We start from the raw sequence: 7,459 nt of genomic DNA, 5'->3' as shown, positions 1-7,459 counted from the left end.
ACTCAGGAGGTGAACCAAACTCTACTCAAGATGGTCATGTGGTGATGAATATGGATGGTGACATATGCTTTGTAGCGGGTGGAAGTAGTTCGTCAAAACCTCAGTCCTCAGTTGGGAATTCCTCAGCCAGTGCATCTAGCAAGAATTACTCATAGATGCCTATGAGTGCGAAATCTGCTGAACAACAATTTGCTCTTTATGCCTCCTTCATTGCCTCGTATGAGAATTACATAAAGGGAAAATAGTTGATCCTGCAACCTTGGATGAGGACTATGATCGATAGACACCGATGACATGGAAGAAATGGATCTGCAGTGGAAAATGGCAATGATTGTAAGAAGGGTGAAGAGGTTTATGAAGAAAACTGGTAGAAAGTTCGTTGGAGAGAGACCAGGGTTCGACAAGTCAAAGGTTCGTTTCCACAACTGTCAACAGAATGGCCACTTTTCTAGAGAGTGTACAAATGAGATATTCGAACGAAGTCAGAACAGGCCTACTCAACATAATGGAGGTGGAAATGAAATCAAGGCTATGGTGTCTCAACAGAACAGTGAGTATAACTGAAATATACAAGTTGAGGAGGTTATTGAGTAGGCAAACCTGGTAAATATCGAGACTGGAAGATGTGACAAAGATTCAGTGGAGAATCAAGCATACATGGCAGAAGTGAATGATCAGCTATCAGAGGTATGTTCTGAAACTCATTACGAACAATGTGAAAACTGTCTGATCAATTGACAGCTTTAACCGATCAGCTTGTTAGTTTGGATACTGAATTAAAAAAATTAAAAGAAGAATATCACTATTCTAAAACTAAAGAAAATAGCTATTCGGTAAAAATAAAAGCTAGTGAAAAAGTTATAAGAAGCCACCCTAGCTGAAAAAATACAAGTAATTGATATTAGCTATGAAGTTGTAGAGGAAAAGACCAAACTGATAGTTGAAAAGGACAAACAGATAGCTGATTAACAAGTAAAAGTGGTGGAACTGAGCAAGAAAATTAAGCAATTTAGAAATTCTTTTGTAGTTCTTGATCACATTCTTAGTGTTCAACGTTCCCCAAACAACAAAGGGGGAATCGGATACACTAAAGTTCCACCACCTTTCAATAACAACTATACTTATAATCCTCTTAATCAGACATCTGTTTGTGTTGAAACTGGTCAGACAGTATCTGTTAAGGTTCATTCGAACACCACAGACATTGATATGAATGAGAATGTTCAGACAAGCTCTAATGTCACAAGTCCTGATGTCACAAGTCCTGTTTCATCAAAGTCGGACAAATCCTTTGAGTCCGTTGAGATGAAGGATGAAGTTGTGTTACTCAAACGGGGGGAAGAATATGAGTTTGACAAAAAGAAATCATTGCTAAACCCATTTGTCCCCCCCATATGTGAGACAAAAAGATATGAACACAACCTCATCGTCTAAAAAAACTTTTGATACAAACGTTCTAAAGAACACAAATAATTCGAACAACAGTTGTTTTAGATGCAACAGGATAGGACACTTTGCTAATGACTGTCCTCTGAAATGGAGAAAATCTAGAAATATGAAGTCAACTTCAAACGAGAATAAAACAAGCTCTAAGTCTGATGCTGGTAAAAATACTTACACAAACAACTTTGATCGTTGGAATAATCCAAGATTTCAAAGAAACCAGTCTCGTTTTTTCTCAACTAATTACAGATCAAGTAACTATGAATCAATTAGTGCTATAAACTCAAGGATATATGGATGGTCTCATAATAAATGTTCTAGAAATTCCCCATTCAGATCAAACAGAAACTTTTCTCAAAGGAACTTTGGACAACTAAGGAATTGGATGTCTGCCAATAGGTTTGATCAATCCAAGACCAAAAGGTCTTGGGTCCCCCGCTTCTAATTATTCTCTTTAATTGTGCAGGAACAGTCGAGCAGGACTGTAAACAACTTGTGGGTTGTAGATAGTGGCTGTTCCCGGCACTTGACTGGTAACAAGAAATTGCTACGTGATTGGAAGACTGTTCAAAGAGGAAGGGTTAGTTTTGCAGGAGAAATTGGAGGGAAAATTACTGGCATTGGTACTGTTACCAATGGGAGAATCAAGTTTGAAAAGGTCAATTTTGTAGAGGAGTTAAAACACAATCTTTTAAGTGTCTCTCAGATATGTGACAAAGAATATACAGTGCATTTCACAATAGATGAGGCACTCGTGCTTTATCCTGGTTTCAAGATCCCTAAAACCTGGGTTGTGATGAAAGCTCCAAGAGAAAAGAACACTTATGTAATGGACATGCGGTCAACTGAGATGGCGACTGAAGAGTCGTGTCTTCTATCAAAAGCAACAGAGTTTGAGTCAGAATTGTGGCACCGAAGAATGGGTCATTTTCATCTTCGCAAGATGAACTACATCGTCAAGAATGGGCTGGTACTTCAATTTTGAAGACCAATGTTTGTCATGCAAGAAAGGAAAACAGCACAAGAAGCCACATCACTCCAAGAGGGTTAACTCAATAGTCAGCACTTTGGATTTTCTCCACATGGATCTTTTTGGTCCCGTAAATGTCAAGAGTCTAGGAGGAACGTCGTATTGCTTGGTAGTGACTGACGATTACTCGCGGTACTCATGGGTTTATTTTCTGAAGGCAAACGATGAAACGGTTCAGTTGGTAATTAACTTGATTACGAAAGTGGAAAATATTGTTGGGAGAGAGGTAAAGTTCATCAGAAGTGACAATGGAACGGAGTCAAGAACTACCAAATGGGGATGTTTTGTTTGCAGAAAGGGATTAAACATCAGTATAGCGCACCATATACTCCACAACAAAATGGAGTAGCTGAAAGAAAGAACAGAACTCTAATCGAAGGCGCTAGGACTATGCTGGCAGACGCTAAACTTCCCGTGGTGTTCTGGGCCGAGGCCGTGGCAGTTCCATTGAAGAACTTGGAGTTCCATTGAAGAACTTCAATTTTGAAGACCAATGTTTGTCATGCAAGAAAGGAAAACGGCACAAGAAGCCACATCACTCCAAGAGGGTTAACTCAATAGTCAGCACTTTGGATTTGCTCCACATGGATCTTTTTGGTCCCGTAAATGTCAAGAGTCTAGGAGGAACGTCGTATTTCTTGGTAGTGACTGATGATTACTCGCGGTACTCATGGGTTTATTTTCTGAAGGCAAACGATGAAACGGTTCAGTTGGTAATTAACTTGATTACCAAAGTGGAAAATATTGTTGGGAGAAAGGTAAAGTTCATCAGAAGTGACAATGGAACGGAGTCAAGATCTACCAAATGGGGATGTTTTGTTTGCAGAAAGGGATTAAACATCAGTATAGCGCAACATATACTCCGCAACAAAATGGAGTAGCTGAAAGGAAGAACAGAACTCTAATCGAAGGCGCCAGGACTATGCTGGCAGACGCTAAACTTCCCGTGGTGTTCTGGGCCGAGGCCGTTGCTACGGCCTGTTATATCCTTAATCTTGTTTTAACTGCTAAAAGATTAAATAAAACCTGTTATGAACTTATCCATGGTTGAAAGCCAAAGCTGAAAGGTCTTGAACCTTTCGGGTCCCCATGTTCGATACTAAAGACTAACTCAAAGTTTGGTGAAAATGCTGACGAAGGTATTTTGGTTGGCTACGTTGTTGGGACACCCAACAGAAGAGTCTTTAACTTATCGAACAACAAGGTTGAGGTGGTCTGTAACAGTGAAATTACTAGTTACAAATTACCAAGGCCTAGCATGGGACCAGCAGAGGCTTTCGACTATGATAAGTTATTCAAATCTTTTAATATGTCTATCTTGGATTTTGCAGACACTGATGTGAAAGTGGCCACTCAGATGCTATTAGATGATGAAGAGGCCTATGTGCAACGTCCCAGTATAATGAAAATCAACCTATCACGTCAAGTGTGGCCGAAACTACAGCTGTCTCGAGTGAAGAGGATTTTTTCAATCCATTTCACACTCAACACCACTCAGATGAAATCTCTTCAAATCTCGAGAATGATCTGGAAGTTGGTCCTGTACAAACTACCAAAATCCACAAGAATCATTCTTTGGAGAATGTGATCGGTAATCCTTCTGATGGTGTGCGTACTAGAAGAAGTTTGGATGAAAACACATGTGTGTATGCAAGCATTAAAGACACTGGTATCATAAATGAATGCTTGTATGCCTGTTTTATCAGTCAGAGTGAACCAAATAATTATCAAATGGCACTGAAGGATAGCTCGTGGGTAGAAGCCATGCAGGAAGAACCGGCCCAGTTTGACAAAATGGAAGTATGGCAGTTAGTTGAAAAACCAAAATACGTGAATGCTATCGGTACGAAGTGGGTATTCAAGTGTAAGAGATATGAGAAAGGAGTAATCATTTGCAACAAGGCAAGATTAGTAGTTAAAGGGCTTAATCAACAAGAAGGAATCGATTACAACGAAGTGTTTGCTCCTATGGCAAGATTGGAGGCAATTCGACTGTTCCTGGCATTTGCAACACACAAAGAGATGAAAGTGTTTCAGCTGGATGTTAAAAGTGCGTTTCTTAATGGAAAAGTCGATGAAGTAGTATATGTCGAACAACCTCCGGGTTTCCCTGACCCAGACTTTCCTGATCATGTGTACAAGCTCAACAAAGCATTATATGGCCTGCATCAGGCACCACGAGCCTGATACGCAACTCTGTCAGATTACTTGCTAGAGAATGGGTTTGAGAGAGGGAAGATCGAAAGTACTTTGTTTGTAAAGAGAAACGGGAGTGATTTTCTTCTCGTCCAGGTCTATGTGGACGACATTATCTTTGCTGCCTCAAGAGTTTCTATGTGTCAGGAGTTTGAAGCAGTCATGAAGAAAAGGTTTGAGATGAGTGCCATGGGTGAATTAACTTTCTTTTTGGGATTACAGGTAGATCAGAAGAAGAATGGCATGTTAATTCATCAAACTCAGTATGTTCACGATGTGCTTAAGCGCTTTAAGATGGACGACAGTACCCCGTTTGACACTCCAATCTGCGTCAACCACAAACTTGGTGCTGATTCCGACAGTGATGAAGATGTGGATCTCACTCAGTATCGGGTAATTATAGGTTCTTTAATGTATCTAACTGCTTCTAGAGCTGACATTATGTTTTCAGTTTGTCTTTGTGCTCGTTTTCAGGCCAACCCTAAGGAATCGCACATGAAGGGAGTGAAGAGGATCTTGCGGTATCTTAAAGGAAAGCCTAAGTTGGGTCTCTGGTACTCAAAAGGATGAGAACTGGATATTGTAGCATACACCGACTCTGACTATGGAGGATGCAATCAGAACAGGAAGTCAACAACCGGTGGATGTCAGTTTTTTGGAGGAAGATTGGTGTCATGGCAGTGCAAGAAGCAGACCTCTGTAGCCATATCCACCTGCGAAGCAGAATACATGGCAACATCGAACTGCTGCTCCCAGGTTTTATGGATACAACAACAAATGCGCGATTATGGTCTGAATTTCACTCAAAATCCTATTTGCATTGATAACACTGCTGCAATCTCAGTAACTAACAATCCCGTTAAGCATAGTACGACTAAATATTGACATTCGTCATCATTTCATACGGGATTGTGCTGAGAAGAAATTAATTATGGTTGAAAAGGTTGATTCACTGGATAATTTTGCCGATCTTTTTACAAAATCATTTGACCAATCCCGTTTTCAAAACCTTGTTGAGCTTAACGGGATGATCAATCCCGAGTAACCTTGTTTTCCATATGTTTTTCTTAAAAAAGAACATCACTATCGCTGAAAACTATGTCGGTTGCTCAAGTTTGAAGGACATATTCCTGAATATGTTTGGTCCTGAATATGTTTTATTCCTTAGCTGAAAATTATGTCGATCATACTGAAGGGACACATATTCGCATGTGGTTGGTCCTGCTGACCCACTGGATCTTCAGGATAGCCGTTTACCTAAAGAATTTGAATTGATCGGGGCGTTTGAATATAAAATCCTCTTTTTTAGGGAAATGATATACTTTTTCAGTCTATAATTTCGCAAGAAGTTTCAAATTGATGTTAAAAATGAAATTTGATCCAACCTTGGAAAGTGATAGGTAAACTGATTTTGTGTGTCTAACCGGTGAAGTAATTAGGCTTAAAAGACTTTAGAACAGTCATTGTATGTTATGGTAGTTTTCTATGGTGCGTAAAAGTAGAAGTGATACAAACTAAATCTACTCGATTTACTGTGGAGAGTCATTTTGAAATGTGCATGTCTCCACATATATCTCCCCGAATGATAGGCAGAAAAGTGATTACCCAGTCATACACGAGCCCGTGAGTGTCTTGATCCCCGCGAAGATAGTATTATGTTTCTGCAGTGATCCAGATTCGGGACTTGCAGTTAAAAAAAAATCTTATTATTATCGGTAAGCCTTACGAAGATTATTTGTTTTCAAATATCAAGGAAGAGGCATCGACTGACTATAAAGAAAGCATATTCAAAGTATAAGAAAGATCAGAAAGACGAATCGGAAAGTCGACACATGAATATTGATTGATCAGACACTACGGGTCGAAGTCAACTCGGGGTAACCTGGGGAAAGCCAAACACGCCTTGAGAATAGATAGGAGGCATCACAATCTATTATGTGATGTCCATCTAAATTTTGAGCTTAATTGAACTTAATCCGTATCACAGAAGCAATGAAAACCATACTAAGTTTCATACCTGCCAACAACCTGTTTCTCTATGTCATAATACCGCTGAACATGGATCTATGTGACAGCCTCTTAATCAGTATGATTCCTGTTCGGATCTTTTTTAAAAACATGTTGGGTTCTACAAGACTGAAATTTGATCCCGTTCTTTTTATATTTGTTATGAAGTTTGTTTTATGGTTTATCTTCTTTAAAATCTTGGTTACTCGTTTTCGATCGTTTGGTTAAAAATTAACTTCACTATGGCGAAGTTGACTTTCAGGCGAACTTAATTCTATGGCGAACTTAACTAAGGGGCGAAGTTACTTTAACTTCGCCTCTGGGTTTTCTGATTCAGTATAAATGGCAACATTGGTCACACTTTGGTCAAACCTTGTTCATCTTAAACCCTAGGCGAACTTACCCTCTGAATCAGTATCTTCTAAATATGATTCTCGTCTGCTTTCAAGGTCATATATGGTCTTTTGTTGCATAATTAATATCATATACCGTTATCTATGTGCACAATGTCGGTTTTTAAACTGTTTTTCTTATGAAACCCTTCGAAACTGATTATATTTGCGGGTGAGGCTGTTTTGATGATAATTGGTTATTCATAACCTTAATCGCATCTTTATCTACCTTCGTTCAGCCTCTGATCGTCCTGAGTTTTGATAAATTAAGTGTTCTGATTACTCAGTTGGGCATGGGTGAAGTTGGGCAGGAGCGAAGTTAAACCTAACTCCGCTCACTTTGAAAACTTCGCTTCTGAAACCTAATTGTCCAATAATTGCAACTTTGCTT

This window comes from Bidens hawaiensis, unplaced genomic scaffold (genome assembly GCF_021521415.1).
Source record: "Bidens hawaiensis isolate Kalapana, Puna unplaced genomic scaffold, B.hawaiensis_p1.1 tig00000602_1, whole genome shotgun sequence".
NCBI classification, from domain to species: domain Eukaryota; kingdom Viridiplantae; phylum Streptophyta; class Magnoliopsida; order Asterales; family Asteraceae; genus Bidens; species Bidens hawaiensis.
The sequence above is the reverse complement of the archived record's forward strand: the minus strand, read 5'-3'. Positions refer to the sequence as shown.